This window comes from Ranitomeya variabilis, chromosome 2 (genome assembly GCF_051348905.1).
Source record: "Ranitomeya variabilis isolate aRanVar5 chromosome 2, aRanVar5.hap1, whole genome shotgun sequence".
Classification (NCBI taxonomy): Eukaryota; Metazoa; Chordata; class Amphibia; order Anura; family Dendrobatidae; genus Ranitomeya; species Ranitomeya variabilis.
Genome location: NC_135233.1, coordinates 998895433 through 998911777, shown reverse-complemented (window position 1 = coordinate 998911777; position 16345 = coordinate 998895433).

The window sequence follows — 16345 nt, the reverse complement described above, 5'->3', positions numbered from 1 at the left end:
TAATGAATTGTATGGACTATGGAGCATTATATGTGGCGGCACAGCGTTATATGGAGCATCTATGGGGCCATAATGAATTGTATGGAGCATTATATGTGGCGGCACAGCTTTATAGATGACTGCTTTGTGTTATATTCAGTTGTGTAATATTGAACGTGAATTTATTATTTAGATTTGATAGTTGTGTTCTAAACAGATAATAAATATTACAACCTATATGTTTACATAACTTTGTTGCAGTATGGGGGGGGGCCCAGGAAAATTTATTGCACAGGGGCCCTCTGCAGTCTGTGTCCGCCCCTGCCAAGACGCCATTACAATTGTCCGAAAATTCGGAAAGCCAGATCTTTTTGTTACGATGACCTGTAACCCAAAGTGGAAATAAATTACTGAAAACTTAGAACCATGGCAAAGGCCAGAGTTCAGACCAGACTTGGTTGTACGAGTATTTAAAATCAAACTCCAAGCAGTGCTTAACAAGATTTTGAAAAAGCAAATTTTTGGCCGTGTAGTTGCCTATGTGCATGTAATAGAATTTCAAAAGCGTGGACTATCACACACTCTTAATCCTCGGAGAGGAAGATAAACCGAGGGACAAAGAAATAATTGACAAATAGGTCTCTGCTGAAATCCCAAATGAGACAGCAAATCCAAAACTGCATGAGACAGTGATGAAGCACATGATTCATGGCCCATGTGGCAAAGATCAACCTGGTGCTATAAGCATGACAGATGGTCAATGCGCAAAAAAATTCCCAAAGGAATTTAATACAGAGACAAACCCCAATGTTAATGGTTATCCACAGTACTGTCGACGCAATACTGGGAAACCAGACGAGGAACGCGAGAAATCAACAATAGATGGGTAGTTCCATAGAACCCCTATTTATTACTCAAGTACAATTGCCATATCAATGTTGAGATATGTGCTTCAATAAAAAGTATTAAATATCTTTTCAAATATGTATACAAAGGACATGACTGTGCCAATATCAAGTTTGATACATTAACCTGGAATGAACCAGCCGTGTACCTAGATTCTTGGTATATAACTGCCCCTGAGGGCATGTGGAGAATCAAAAAATAAAATGCATGATGCTTCACATACCATTAAAAGGCTTGCTGTTCACCTTGAAAACATGCAGCAAGTGTTTTTCGAAGATGGTAATGTGGATATGGTTATTTCAGACTGAAAAGCCTCTACTCTGCAGGCTAATTTTGAGCTAAACAGAGGTGACTATTCCACCCTTCAATATTATTACAGTGAAATCCCGGAACACTATGTCTGGGATAGAAAAGCTGTACTAGAAGGATGGAAAAAACTATGGGCTCAATTTGGGAAAACAATTGCCTGAATGTATACAGTCTCTTTAACCCCTTCCCGACCCATGACGCCACATAGGCGTCATGAAAACCCGTGCCAATACGACCCATGACGCCTATGTGGCGTCATGGAATGATCGCGTCCCTGCAGATCGGGTGAAGGGGTTAACTCCTATTTTACCCGATCTGCAGGGAGAGGGGGAGTGGTGCTTCAGCCCAGGGGGGGTGGCTTCACCCCCCCGTGGCTACGATCGCTCTGATTGGCTGTTGAAAGTGAAACTGCCAATCAGAGCGATTTGTAATATTTCACCTAAAAAACAGGTGAAATATTACAATCCAGCCATGGCCGATGCTGCAATATCATCGGCCATGGCTGGAAAACCTGAAGTGACCACCCCCCACCCCACCGATCGCCCCCCCACCGCTCCGTTATGGGGTCCGGTCCCCTCCGTCCTGTGCTCCGCTGCCCCGTGCTCCTGCCCGCTCCCCCGTCCTGCTGTCCGCTCCCCCCGTCCTCCGATCACCCCCCCTGTGCTCAGATCCACCCCCCCACCACCCCTTCATACTTACCGATCCTCCCGGTGTCCGGCCGTCTCCTTGCTGGGCGCCGCCATCTTCCAAAATGGCGGGCGCATGCTCAGTACGCCCGCCGGCCGGCAGATTCCTTACAGGTACATTTTGATCGCTGTGGTAGGTTCTACCACAGCGATCAAAATAAAAAAAATAATAAATAAACCCCCCCCTTTATCACCCCCATAGATAGGGACAATAATAAAATAAAGAAAATATTTTTTTTTTTTTTTCCCACTGTGGTTAGGGTTAGAACTAGGGTTAGGGTTAGAACTAGGGTTAGGGTTACGGGTAGGGTTAGGGTTATGGCATGTGCGGATTTGGCAGCGGATCCGCAGCGGATCGGCCGCGGATCCGCAGCGGATCGGCCGCGGATCCGCAGCGGATCGGCCGCGGATCCGCAGCGGATTGGCCGCTGCGAATTCGTAGCAGTTTTCCATCAGGTTTACAGTACCGTGTACACCTATGGAAAACCAAATCCGCTGTGCCCATGGTGCGGAAAATTCCGTGCAGAAACGCTGCGTTGTATTTTCCACAGCATGTCAATTCTTTGTGCGGATTCCGCAGCGTTTTACACCTGTTCCTCAATAGGAATCCGCAGGTGAAATCCGCACAAAAAAACACTGGAAATCTGCTGTAAATCCGCAGGTAAAACACAGTGCCTTTTACTTGCAGATTTTTCAAAAGTCGTGCGGAAAAATCTCACACGAATCCGCTACGTGGGCACATACCCTTAGGGTTAGGGTTGGAATTAGGGCTAGGGTTGGAATTAGGGTTACGGGTGTGTTGGGGTTAGGGTTGTGGTTAGGGGTGTGTTGGGGTTAGGGTTGGGATTAGGGTTATGGCTACAGTTGGGATTAGGATTAGGGGTGTGTTGGGGTTAGTGTTGAAGTTAGAAATGAGGGGTTTCCACTGTTAGGGCACATCAGGGGTCTCCAAACGCAACATGGCGCCACCATTGATTCCAGCCAATCTTGCATTCAAAAAGTCAAATGGTGCTCCCTCCCTTCCAAGCCCCGACGTGTGCCCAAACAGTGGTTTACCCCCACATTTGGGGTACCAGCGTACTCAGGACAAACTGGGCAACAACTGTTGGGGTCCAATTTCTCCTGTTACCCTTGCAAAAATAAAAAATTACTTGCTAAGACATAATTTTTGAGGAAAGAAGAATTATTTTTTATTTTCACGGCTCTGCGTTGTAAACTTCTGTGAAGCACTTGGAGGTTGAACGTGCTCATCACACATCTAGATAAGTTCCTTGGGGGGTCTAGTTTCCAAAATGGGGTCACTTGTGGGGTGTTTCTACTGTTTAGGCACATCAGGGGCTCTGCAAATGCAACGTGACGCCCGCAGACCATTCCATCAAAGTCTGCATTTCAAATGTCACTACTTCCCTTCCGAGCCCTGACGTGTGCCCAAACAGTGGTTTACCCCCACATATGGGGTATCACTGTACTCACAACAAACTGGGCAACAAACATTGGGGCCCAATTTCTCCTGTTACCCTTGTGAAAATAAAAAATTGCTTGCTAAAACATCTTTTTTGAGGAAAGAAAAATGATTTTTTATTTTCACGGCTCTGCGTTGTAAACTTCTGTGAAGCACTTGGGGGTTGAATGTGCTCATCACACATCTAGATAAGTTCCTTGGGGGGTCTAGTTTCCAAAATGGGGTCACTTGTGGGGTGTTTCTACTGTTTAGGCACATCAGGGGCTCTGCAAATGCAACGTGACGCCCGCAGACCATTCCATCAAAGTCTGCATTTCAAATGTCACTACTTCCCTTCCGAGCCCTGACGTGTGCCCAAACAGTGGTTTACCCCCACATATGGGGTATCACTGTACTCACAACAAACTGGGCAACAAACATTGGGGCCCAATTTCTCCTGTTACCCTTGTGAAAATAAAAAATTGCTTGCTAAAACATCTTTTTTGAGGAAAGAAAAATGATTTTTTATTTTCACGGCTCTGCGTTGTAAACTTCTGTGAAGCACTTGGGGGTTGAATGTGCTCATCACACATCTAGATAAGTTCCTTGGGGGGTCTAGTTTCCAAAATGGGGTCACTTGTGGGGTGTTTCTACTGTTTAGGCACATCAGGGGCTCTGCAAATGCAACGTGACGCCCGCAGACCATTCCATCAAAGTCTGCATTTCAAATGTCACTACTTCCCTTCCGAGCCCTGACATGTGCCCAAACAGTGGTTTACCCCCACATATGGGGTATCACTGTACTCACAACAAACTGGGCAACAAACATTGGGGCCCAATTTCTCCTGTTACCCTTGTGAAAATAAAAAATTGCTTGCTAAAACATCTTTTTTGAGGAAAGAAAAATGATTTTTTATTTTCACGGCTCTGCGTTGTAAACTTCTGTGAAGCACTTGGGGGTTGAATGTGCTCATCACACATCTAGATAAGTTCCTTGGGGGGTCTAGTTTCCAAAATGGGGTCACTTGTGGGGGGTTTCTACTGTTTAGGCACATCAGGGGCTCTGCAAATGCAACGTGACGCCCGCAGAGCATTCCATCAAAGTCTGCATTCCAAAACGTCACTACTTCCCTTCCGAGCCCCGGCATGTGCCCAAACAGTGGTTTACCCCCACATATGGGGTATCACCGTACTCAGGAGAAACTGGACAACAACTTTTGGGGTCCAATTTCTCCTGTTACCCTTGCAAAAATAAAAAATTCTGGGCTAAAAAAATATTTTTGAGGAAAGGAAACACATTTATTATTTTCACGGCTCTGCGTTATAAACTTCTGCGAAGCACTTGGGGGTTCAAAGTGCTCACCACACATCTAGATTAGTTCCTTGGGAGGTCTAGTTTCCAAAATGGGGTCACTTGTTAGGGAGCTCCAATGTTTAGGCACACAGGGGCTCTCCAAACGTGACATGGTGTCCGCTAATGATTGGAGCTAATTTTCCATTCAAAAAGCCAAATGGCGTGCCTTCCCTTCCGAGCCCTGCCGTGTGCCCAAACAGTGGTTTACCCCCACATATGGGGTATCATCGTACTCAGGACAAACTGGACAACAACATTTGGGGTCCAATTTCTCCCATTACCCTTGGAAAATTAAAAAATCCTGGGCTAAAACTCATTTTTGAGGAAAGAAAAATTATTTTTTTATTTTCACGGCTCTGCGTTATAAACTTCTGTGAAGCACCTGGGGGTTATAAGTGCTCACTATGCATCTAGATAAGTTCCTTGGGGGGTCTAGTTTCCAAAATGGGGTCACGTGTAGGGGAGCTCCAATGTTTAGGCACACAGGGGCTCTCCAAACGCGACATGGTGTTCGCTAACGATTGGAGCTAATTTTCCATTCAAAAAGTCAAATGGCACGCCTCCCCTTCCGAGCCTTGCCGTGCACCCAAACAGTGGTTTACCCCCACATATGAGGTATCAACATACTCAGCAGAAATTGCCCAACAAATTTTAGGATCCATTTTATCCTGTTGCCCATGTGAAAATGAATAAATTGAGGCTAAAAGAAATTTTGTGTGAAAAAAAAGTACTTTTTAATTTTTACGGATCAATTTATGAAGCACCTGAGAGTTTAAAGTGCTCACTATGCTTCTAGATAAGTTCCTTGGGGGGTCTACTTTCCAAAATGGGGTCACTTGTGGGAGCGCTCCAATGTTTAGGCACACGGGGGCTCTCCAAACGTGACATGGTCTCTGCTAGCGATGGAGATCATTTTTCATTCAAAAAGTCAAATGGCGCTCCTTCCCTTCCGAGCCTTACCATGTGCCCAAACAGTGGTTTACCCCCACATGTGAGGTATCAGTGTACTCAGCAGAAATTGCCCAACAAATTTTAGGATCCATTTTATCCTGTTGCCCATGTGAAAATGAAAAAATTGAGGCTAAAATAATTTTTTTGTGAAAAAAAAGTACTGTTTAATTTTTACGGATCAATTTGTGAAGCACCTGGGGGTTTAAAGTGCTCACTATGCTTCTAGATAAGTTCCTTGGGGGGTCTAGTTTCCAAAATGGGGTCACTTGTGGGGGAGCTCCAATGTTTAGGCACACGGGGGCTCTCCAAACGCGACATGGTGTCCGCTAAAGATTGGAGCCAATTTTTCATTCAAAAAGTCAAATGGCGCTCCTTTCCTTCCAAGCCCTGCCGTATGCCCAAACAGTGGTTTACCCCCACATATGAGGTATCAGCGTACTCAGGACAAATTGGACAACATCGTTCGTGGTCCAGTTTTTCCTTTTACCCTTGGGAAAATAAAAAAATTGTTGCTAAAAGATCATTTTTGTGACTAAAAAGTTAAATGTTCATTTTTTCCTTCCATGTTGCTTCTGCTGCTGTGAAACACCTGAAGGGTTAATAAACTTCTTGAATGTGGTTTTGAGCACCTTGAGGGGTGCAGTTTTTAGAATGGTGTCACTTTGGGGTATTTTCAGCCATATAGAACCCTCAAACTGACTTCAAATGTGAGGTGGTCCCTAAAAAAAATGGTTTTGTAAATTTTGTTGTAAAAATGAGAAATCACTGGTCAAATTTTAACCCTTATAACTTCCTAGCAAAAAAAAAATTTGTTTCCAAAATTGTGCTGATGTAAAGTAGACATGTGGGAAATGTTATTTATTAACTATTTTGTGTCACATAACTCTCTGGTTTAACAGAATAAAAATTCAAAATGTGAAAATTGCGAAATTTTCAAAATTTTCGCCAAATTTCCGTTTTTTTCACAAATAAACTCAGAAATTATCGACCTAAATTTACCACTAACATGAAGCCCAATATGTCACGAAAAAACAATCTCAGAATCGCTAGGATCCGTTGAAGCGTTCCTGAGTTATTACCTCATAAAGGGACACTGGTCAGAATTGCAAAAAACGGCAAGGTCATTAAGGCCAAAATAGGCTGGGTCATGAAGGGGTTAATACAGTTATATGAGAAAGTTTGGGCACCCCTATTAATCTTAAGCTTAATGTTTTATAAAAATTGGTCTTTCTGCAACAGCTATTTCAGTTTCATATATCTAATAACTGTTGGACACAGTAAGGTTTCTGCCTTGAAATGAGGTTTATTGTACTAACAGAAAATGTGCAATCTGCATTCAAGCTAAATTTGACAGGTGCATAAGTATCGGCACCCTTATCATTTTCTTGTTTTAAATACTCCTACCTACTTTTTACTGACTTACTAAAGCACTTTTTTTGGTTTTGTAACCTCATTGAGCTTTGAACTTCATAGCCAGGTGTATGCAATCATGAGAAAAGCTACTTAAAGTGGCCACTTGCAAATTGCTCTCCTGTTTGAATCTCCTCTGACGAGTGGCATCATGGGCTCCTCAAAACAACTGTCAAATGATCTGAAAACAAAGATTATTCAACAGTTAATCAGGGGAAGGATACAAAAAGCTGTCTAAGAGATTTAACCTGTCAATTTCCACTGTGAGGAGCATAGTAAGGAAATGGAAGAACACAGGTACAGTTCTTGTTAAGGCCAGAAGTGGCAGGCCAAGAAAAACATCAGAAAGGCAGAGAAGAAGAATGGTGAGATCAGTCAAGCACAATCCTCAGACCACCTCCAGAGAGCTGCAGCATCAACTTGCTGCAGATGGTGTCACTGTGCATCGGTCAACTATACAACGCACTTTGCACAAGGAGAAGCTGTATGGGAGAGTGATGTGAAAGAAGCCATTTCTGCAAGCACGCCACAAACAGAGTCGGCTGAGGTATGCAAAAGCACATTTGAAGAAGCTAATTTCTTTTTGGAAGAAGGTCCTGTGGACTGATGAAACCAAGATTGAGTTGTTTGGTCATACAAAAAGGTGTTATGCATGGCGGCAAAAAAACACAGCATTCCAAGAAAAACACTTGCTACCCACTGTAAAATTTGGTGGAGGTTCCATCATGCTTTGGGGCTGTGTGGCCAATGCCGGCACCGGGAATCTTGTTAAAGTTGAGGGATGCATGGATTCCTCTCAGTATCAGCAGATTCTTGACAATAATGTTCATGAATCAGTGACAAAGTTGAAGTTACGCAGGGGATGGATCTTTCAGCAAGACAATGATCCAAAACACCGCTCCAAATCTACTCAGGCATTCATGCAGAGGAACAATTACGCTGTTCTGGAATGGCCATCCCAGTCCCCAGACCTGAATATCATTGAACATCTGTGGGATCATTTGTAGAGGGCTGTCCATGCTCGGCGACCATCAAACTTAACTGAGCTGGAATTGTTTTGTAAAGAGGAATGGTCAAAAATACCTTCATCCAGGATCCGGAGAAATAAGGGTGCACCAGGCTGTAAACCAAATATTAAATATAAAGAAAGGGTGCAGTGCCTAGTCCAATAATGTGTAGAGTAACAAAACGAAGAAGAAAGAATTGGACTAAAACAGGCATGCACAACCATGAAGTATGAAAAAATATAGAAAACCTTTTTATTCAACACCACAACAGTTATCATAAAAACATTTAAAACAAGTGCATACACAACACCCCTATATAACTGCAATAGTCATATAAATATACACAGGGAACAATATATATGATAAATTACAAAGACATGCTCCACCAAATCGATCGTTGGGCCTAGCGCCGCCTGATGACCCATATAGACAGCATGGCTACAAAGGACTTATACAGTGAGCCTAGTGATGAGCCAGAAGAAGAAAAAGAGGTAGTGCAATGCTACCTATACTGAACCACTCAGTTACCAGTTGGAAAGAGGGAAAAGGCGCCTGCATAAAAAGGTAACTACAAAGCTGACTACCCGGTGCTCCAGTATATATAGAAGGCCAAAATTGCCATGAATACTCAACTGAATCAGGACTGGAGCAAGCCGTGGCCACAAAGTGGTTAAGTAGAAAAAGTCAGGTGGAGACACATGTCGGCAGGAATCATGAAAATTGAGAGGGGGTGTGTAAGAAGAGAACCCAACGCGTATCGCCGCCGCAGCGGCTTCGTCAGGGGAAGTGGGTATGATGTTGAACGACCTTGATTTTATATAAGTCTAAAAAAAGCCTTGAGTGCTTACCGGTGTGCCGTCTGGGACAGGGAGGCGTGACCGGAAGGAGACGCGCCGGCCGGAGGAGGGGGAGAGAAAAAACCAGGTAGGTGTATAGGGATCTCCATGGAGATAGAGTACGCGTGCGCAGATACGGCTCAGATAATGAGCCGCACCGCGCATGCGTGGGGCCCAAGCGGCATATTGGGTGAATGAATAAATAGAAAGAGGCGTGTCTAATGCAGAAGCCATGCCAAGCTGAAGTAAGCAGGGCAGAACGGTGAATATGAGAGCATCGATAGCAATAGGATGACCTGTTCAAGAGAAAAATGAATGGTTAGTGCATATAGATGTGCATAGATAAAGAACAGGTTATCAGCAAAATGGCACTCCATGATTTGTGGGACGAAAACAAAAATAATATCATCTCAAAACTGGACACTGTGAAGCATAGCTTGATAACAGCATTAAGACGTATCTCTAATAGTAAATACATGACACAAAGGGCAAAAGGAAACTGTCCAAAATGTGTCCATAGTTTATAGACAGTAATCGACCTATAGAACCAGAAACATCATTGTATGCATCCTTGGGCATAAGACCAATGAGTCCCTGGTCCATGGTAAGGGAATTTGTCCATGATCCATATCTCGTCATGTAGGTAATCCCTCTGTGGAAATAAGTCCATAAGCCGTATCACTCCATGTCCAGACGTGTGAGATATCAATTGTAAATTCCTCCGGAACGGTAAGAAGAATCCCAGGCTTCTATAGGCCATGTACAGGAGAAAGCGGTATCGTATCCAACGGACATACAGATGCGGAACCATGTAGCCAAGATGGTAAATCCAAGATGATACATAATCGTACCAAAACAGGCTAAAAAGGATACACAAAAATATGGAAAAAATGAATGAATAAACAGAAAAAAAGGAGAGATAAAAAAACCGTAATAACCCATCAATTGCCTAAGAAGCCGGTAAAAAGAAGTTCCTCATTCAAACCGGCCGGGGTTACCGATTGTAGATCAAAAATCCATCTAGATTCGATTTGTAGAAGGAGTTTACGTCTATCACCCCCTCTCTCGCTGGGGGTAAGTTTTTGCAAGCCCACCAATCTGAGGTTCATCGAGGAGCCCCCATGTTTGCTTAGAAAGTGCTCAGCTACTGGGGTGATGGTCTTACCCTTTTTTAGATCCGAATTTGCAAGATGTATCGTTGAGATGTGCTTCTGTGCACGCTTCCTGAGTTCTTGCGAGGTCTGCCCCATGTACACCATTTTGCAGGGGCAAACAAGAGCGTAGACCACATCCCTGGACCTGCAATTGATATATACCTTTAGGGGGTGTCTATTGCCAGTTGTAGGATGGATAAATAGGTCACGGGTCGGGACCATGTGAGGACAGATGTTACAGTCCCCACATGGAAAAGAGCCTTTGAGATTGATGCCCCTATTTAATCTCACCGTTGGTCTTTTGAAGTGGCTCCTGGTGAGTATGTCCCTCAAATTTGGTGCCCGCCTTGCTGTCATGAGGGGTCTTTCACTCGTTATCTCCATAGTTTGGAGGTCCGCCCGTAAGATTTGCCAGTGTCTAAATAGAATATTACTGACCTGTTTCCAACTGTCATTAAAGTCGGTGATGAACCTGGTAAAGGTCTCCTGGTTCCGTCTCCTCGAGGATAGAAGTGACTTCTGATCCTGTCCTCTTGCTCGCTGATATGCTGCAGAAATAACGCGTTTAGGGTAACCTCTTTTCCTAAAGCGGTCAGATAAATCGCGTGCCTGGACGGAAAAATCACAATCCCGGGTACAGTTACGCCTTACGTGTAAAAACTGTCCTGTGGGCACACCTACCTTAGTGTGCCAGGGGTGGAAGCTTGAAAATTCCAACAGAGCATTTGTTGCCGTGGGTTTACGGAATAAGTCAGTCACCAGGCAATTTTCATCTGGAAATACCTTCAGGTCCAAGAACGTGATTTCGCTTGCAGAAACAGAATAAGTAAGAAAAATGTTAAAGGGGTTGGAGTTCAGAACATTAAAGAACTCAATACACTCCTCCTCTGTGCCCTTCCAAAGGATAAAGACATCGTCTATAAAGCGAAACCAGGCGTGGACGTGGGCGGCGAATGATGGTAAAGGATAGACAAATATCTCCTCCCACCAGCCTAGAAAGATATTGGCGTAGGCCGGTGCACATTTCGCGCCCATCGCCACACCTGATCGCTGTAAATAATAGACTCTGTCAAAAAGAAAAAAATTATGATGTAAAACAAAAGTAAGTAGGTCAAGCAAGAAGGAGTCATGCCCCCTATCGATGGAACAATTCTTATTCAAAAAGTGCGCCACTGCCTCAACCCCGTCCTTATGGCTGATATTCGAATATAAAGACTCTACATCACACGTAATAAGCAAAAAATCAGTAGGAAGTTCAATCTGATGACATAGTTCAATAAAGTGTGAGGAGTCACGGACGAAAGATGGAAGAGATGAGGCAATAGGCTGGAAAAAGAAGTCTAAGTACTCACCAGCTCTTTCACACAAGCTGCCGACACTCGAGACAATAGGTCTACCGGGAGGTCTGGTGCTGTCTTTGTGTATCTTGGGTAGCATGTAAAATGTTGCTGTCACTGGTTTTTCCACCCATAGATACTGTTTCTCCTGTGGGGTGATGATAGCAAACTGGAGGGCCCTACAAAGGAGTCGTTCAAATTTTGAATGAAAAACAGCGGTGGGATCAGAAGGAAGCCTTTGATAATATTGCACATTACCAAGTTGACGCTTGGCCTCGGCTTCATAAAGTTGAATAGACCACAACACTACGTTGCCCCCTTTATCAGCCTCCTTGATGATGAACTCGTTATTATTTTGGAGAGTGGTGAGGGCTCGTCTTTCCTCTGCATTTAGATTGGGAAGGCCACTTACCCGAGTAGGCATGGCCAAAATGTCCCGCTTGACCACCTCAAAGAAAATTTTGATGGCCGGCACCAAAGAAAAAGAAGGTGTTTTGAGAGATTTATTCCTGTGGGGGAACTTCTTCCTTCCCAGCTCCGGCTCATTCTCCTCCAGTAGCTCCAATAAATCCTGAAATGTTTGATGATCATCTGTAGGGATAGTCTGCAAAATGTCGGGTCTCCTGTACATGACCTGTAAAGTTAACTTCCTGCAAAAAAGATAAAGATCTTTTATAAGCGTAAACTTATCCACCGAGTGTGTAGGTACAAACGATAGGCCCCTCTGGAGAATGGATAATTCACTAGATGTGAGGTTATATTCAGAGAGGTTGATTACCTGAAGTGCCGTGGAATTAGGCGCACGTTCTTGAGAATTCGGGTAAAGGAAATTCGAATCACCTACTTCCGTCTGGTGGGGTACGTGTGGCGGTAGGGAGATTTGTGACCCCTGTATCGGGTAGATCTTTTTTGTATGTTTCTTCCGTTTTCCGCCACGTCTGGTCCGCGGTCTATTTCGCTGCCGCTTGAGGACAAAAAATCACTGCTAGGGCATTCATCCCTGTATGGGGAAGAGGGAGCACCTGATGGAGAGATGTCCCCATTCCATCTCGGACGACGGGTATTCCCCGTATGCCTCCATTTGTAGGCCGTCTTGTGTTCAAAGTCCATCTTATCCCTCTGAAAATTTTTGCTTTTCCGTTGTGTCACTTCTGCCTCGTATTTATCAAGTGTTTCCTTTAATTTATTTTTAAAGGTCATAACCTGACTCTCATCAAAACCCGCCAACTTGGTCTCTAACTCTTTGACCAAAGTTTTGGTGGAACCAAATAAGGTTCTATCATGCTCAAGCAAAAGATTTATCAAAATAGTCGAACAGCGAGTCAGCCCCTGCTCCCAATGCTGTTGGAAGGTGTCAGAAGGTTCCCAGGCCGGAAAAATTGAAATGCGGAGCCCCCTCGGAATGTAGCCCGATTTAATGTACTCCTCCAAACTCCTCATATTCCACCAGAGCCTGACACATGTTTTATGGGCCCTGGTCAAATCAGAACAAAGTGCAGTGAAATCATTTGTCGCCTGAGGGGTGGACGGTGATTTTTCCGTCCAGGCACGCGATTTATCTGACCGCTTTAGGAAAAGAGGTTACCCTAAACGCGTTATTTCTGCAGCATATCAGCGAACAAGAGGACAGGATCAGAAGTCACTTCTATCCTCGAGGAGACGGAACCAGGAGACCTTTACCAGGTTCATCACCGACTTTAATGACAGTTGGAAACAGGTCAGTAATATTCTATTTAGACACTGGCAAATCTTACGGGCGGACCTCCAAACTATGGAGATAACGAGTGAAAGACCCCTCATGACAGCAAGGCGGGCACTAAATTTGAGGGACATACTCACCAGGAGCCACTTCAAAAGACCAACAGTGAGATTGAATAGGGGCATCAATCTCAAAGGCTCTTTTCCATGTGGGGACTGTAACATCTGTCCTCACATGGTCCCGACCCGTGACCTATTTATCCATCCTACAACTGGCAATAGACACCCCCTAAAGGTATATATCAATTGCAGGTCCAGGGATGTGGTCTACGCTCTTGTTTGCCCCTGCAAAATGGTGTACGTGGGGCAGACCTCGCAAGAACTCAGGAAGCGTGCACAGAAGCACATCTCAACGATACATCTTGCAAATTCGGATCTAAAAAAGGGTAAGACCATCACCCCAGTAGCTGAGCACTTTCTAAGCAAACATGGGGGCTCCTCGATGAACCTCAGATTGGTGGGCTTGCAAAAACTTACCCCCAGCGAGAGAGGGGGTGATAGACGTAAACTCCTTCTACAAATCGAATCTAGATGGATTTTTGATCTACAATCGGTAACCCCGGCCGGTTTGAATGAGGAACTTCTTTTTACAAGCTTCTTAGGCAATTGATGGGTTATTACGGTTTTTTTATCTCTCCTTTTTTTCTGTTTATTCATTCATTTTTTCCATATTTTTGTGTATCCTTTTTAGCCTGTTTTGGTGCGATTATGTATCATCTTGGATTTACCATCTTGGCTACATGGTTCCGCATCTGTATGTCCGTTGGATACGATACCGCTTTCTCCTGTACATGGCCTATGGAAGCCTGGGATTCTTCTTACCGTTCCGGAGGAATTTACAATTGATATCTCACACGTATGGACATGGAGTGATATGGCTTATGGACTTATTTCCACAGAGGGATTACCTACATGACGAGATATGGATCATGGACAAATTCCCTTACCATGGACCAGGGACTCATTGGTCTTATGCCCAAGGATGCATACAATGATGTTTCTGGTTCTATAGGTCGATTACTGTCTATAAACTATGGACACATTTTGGACAGTTTCCTTTTGCCCTTTGTGTCATGTATTTACTATTAGAGATACGTCTTAATGCTGTTATCAAGCTATGCTTCACAGTGTCCAGTTTTGAGATGATATTATTTTTGTTTTCGTCCCACAAATCATGGAGTGCCATTTTGCTGATAACCTGTTCTTTCTCTATGCACATCTATATGCACTAACCATTCATTTTTCTCTTGAACAGGTCATCCTATTGCTATCGATGCTCTCATATTCACCGTTCTGCCCTGCTTACTTCAGCTCGGCACGGCTTCTGCATTAGACACGCCTCTTTCTATTTATTCATTCACCCAATATGCCGCTTGGGCCCCACGCATGCGCGGTGCGGCTCATTATCTGAGCCGTATCTGCGCACGCGTACTCTATCTCCATGGAGATCCCTATACACCTACCTGGTTTTTTCTCTCCCCCCCCTCCGGCCGGCGCATCTCCTTCCGGTCACGCCTCCCTGTCCCAGACGGCACACCGGTAAGCACTCAAGGCTTTTTTTAGACTTATATAAAATCGAGGTCGTTCAACATCATACCCACTTCCCCTGACGAAGCCGCTGCGGCGGCGATACGCGTTGGGTTCTCTTCTTACACACCCCCTCTCAATTTTCATGATTCCTGCCGACATGTGTCTCCACCTGACTTTTTCTACTTAACCACTTTGTGGCCACGGCTTGCTCCAGTCCTGATTCAGTTGAGTATTCATGGCAATTTTGGCCTTCTATATATACTGGAGCACCGGGTAGTCAGCTTTGTAGTTACCTTTTTATGCAGGCGCCTTTTCCCTCTTTCCAACTGGTAACTGAGTGGTTCAGTATAGGTAGCATTGCACTACCTCTTTTTCTTCTTCTGGCTCATCACTAGGCTCACTGTATAAGTCCTTTGTAGCCATGCTGTTTATATGGGTCATCAGGCGGCGCTAGGCCCAACGATCGATTTGGTGGAGCATGTCTTTGTAATTTATCATATATATTGTTCCCTGTGTATATTTATATGACTATTGCAGTTATATAGGGGTGTTGTGTATGCACTTGTTTTAAATGTTTTTATGATAACTGTTGTGGTGTTGAATAAAAAGGTTTTCTATATTTTTTCATACTTCATGGTTGTGCATGCCTGTTTTAGTCCAATTCTTTCTTCTTCGTTTTGTTCATCCAGGATCCGGGAACTCATTAAAAGCTACAGGAAGCGACTAGAGGCTGTTATTTTTGCAAAAGGAGGATCTACTAAATATTAATGTCACTTTTCTGGTGAGGTGCCCATACTTATGCACCTGTCAAATTTTGTTTGAATGCAGATTGCACATTTTCTGTTAGTACAATAAACCTAATTTCAAGGCAGAAACATTACTGTGTCCAACAGTTATTAGATATATGAAACTGAAATAGCTGTTGCAAAAAAAACTATTTTTATAAAACATTAAGCTTAAGATTAATAGGGGTGCCCAAACTTTTTGATATAACTGTAGATGGTGAACTGTATTACCTAAGACTCAATTTACTTCACGTAAGAGGAGCAAAGTCTTATGCTGACTTAAGGACTGTCAATGGAGTCGTACATGACACGTATACAAATGCGTGTATTGATCTTCATCTTTTGGAAGACTGTTCCCAATGGGAAGATGGTATAACGGATGAAATCACTTTCCAAATGCCCTACTAACTTCCCAAATTAATTGCTATAATTTATGTATATGGGGAACCAGCTAAACCATTGGCAATATGGCAAAAATATAAAACCGAATTTATGGAGGATTACACCATGCGGTATACTCCAGAAATTGCTGAGCAACTGGCTCTTCGTGATATTAATGAAGTGCTCTTAAGCAATAAAAAGTCCTGTGCTGACTACAGATTGCCAACTCCAGTAAATGTTCCAGATGAAATACTGGACCAACTGAATTATGGTATAATAAAGCAGGAGGCTGAGCAATTGAAAACTATGCTTAATGAAGCTCTGAAATCAGCTTTCAATGCAATTACGCAAGCAGTCAATGCTGCATCACAGCCACACGACACTAGCTCACACTGTTTTTTTCTGGACGGCCCAGGAGGCAGTGGGAAGACATTTTTGTACAACTGCTTACACAAGACACTACAAGCAGAAAATAAGTCTATTTTCTCAGTAGCCTCCACTGGATTGGCGGCTACATTACT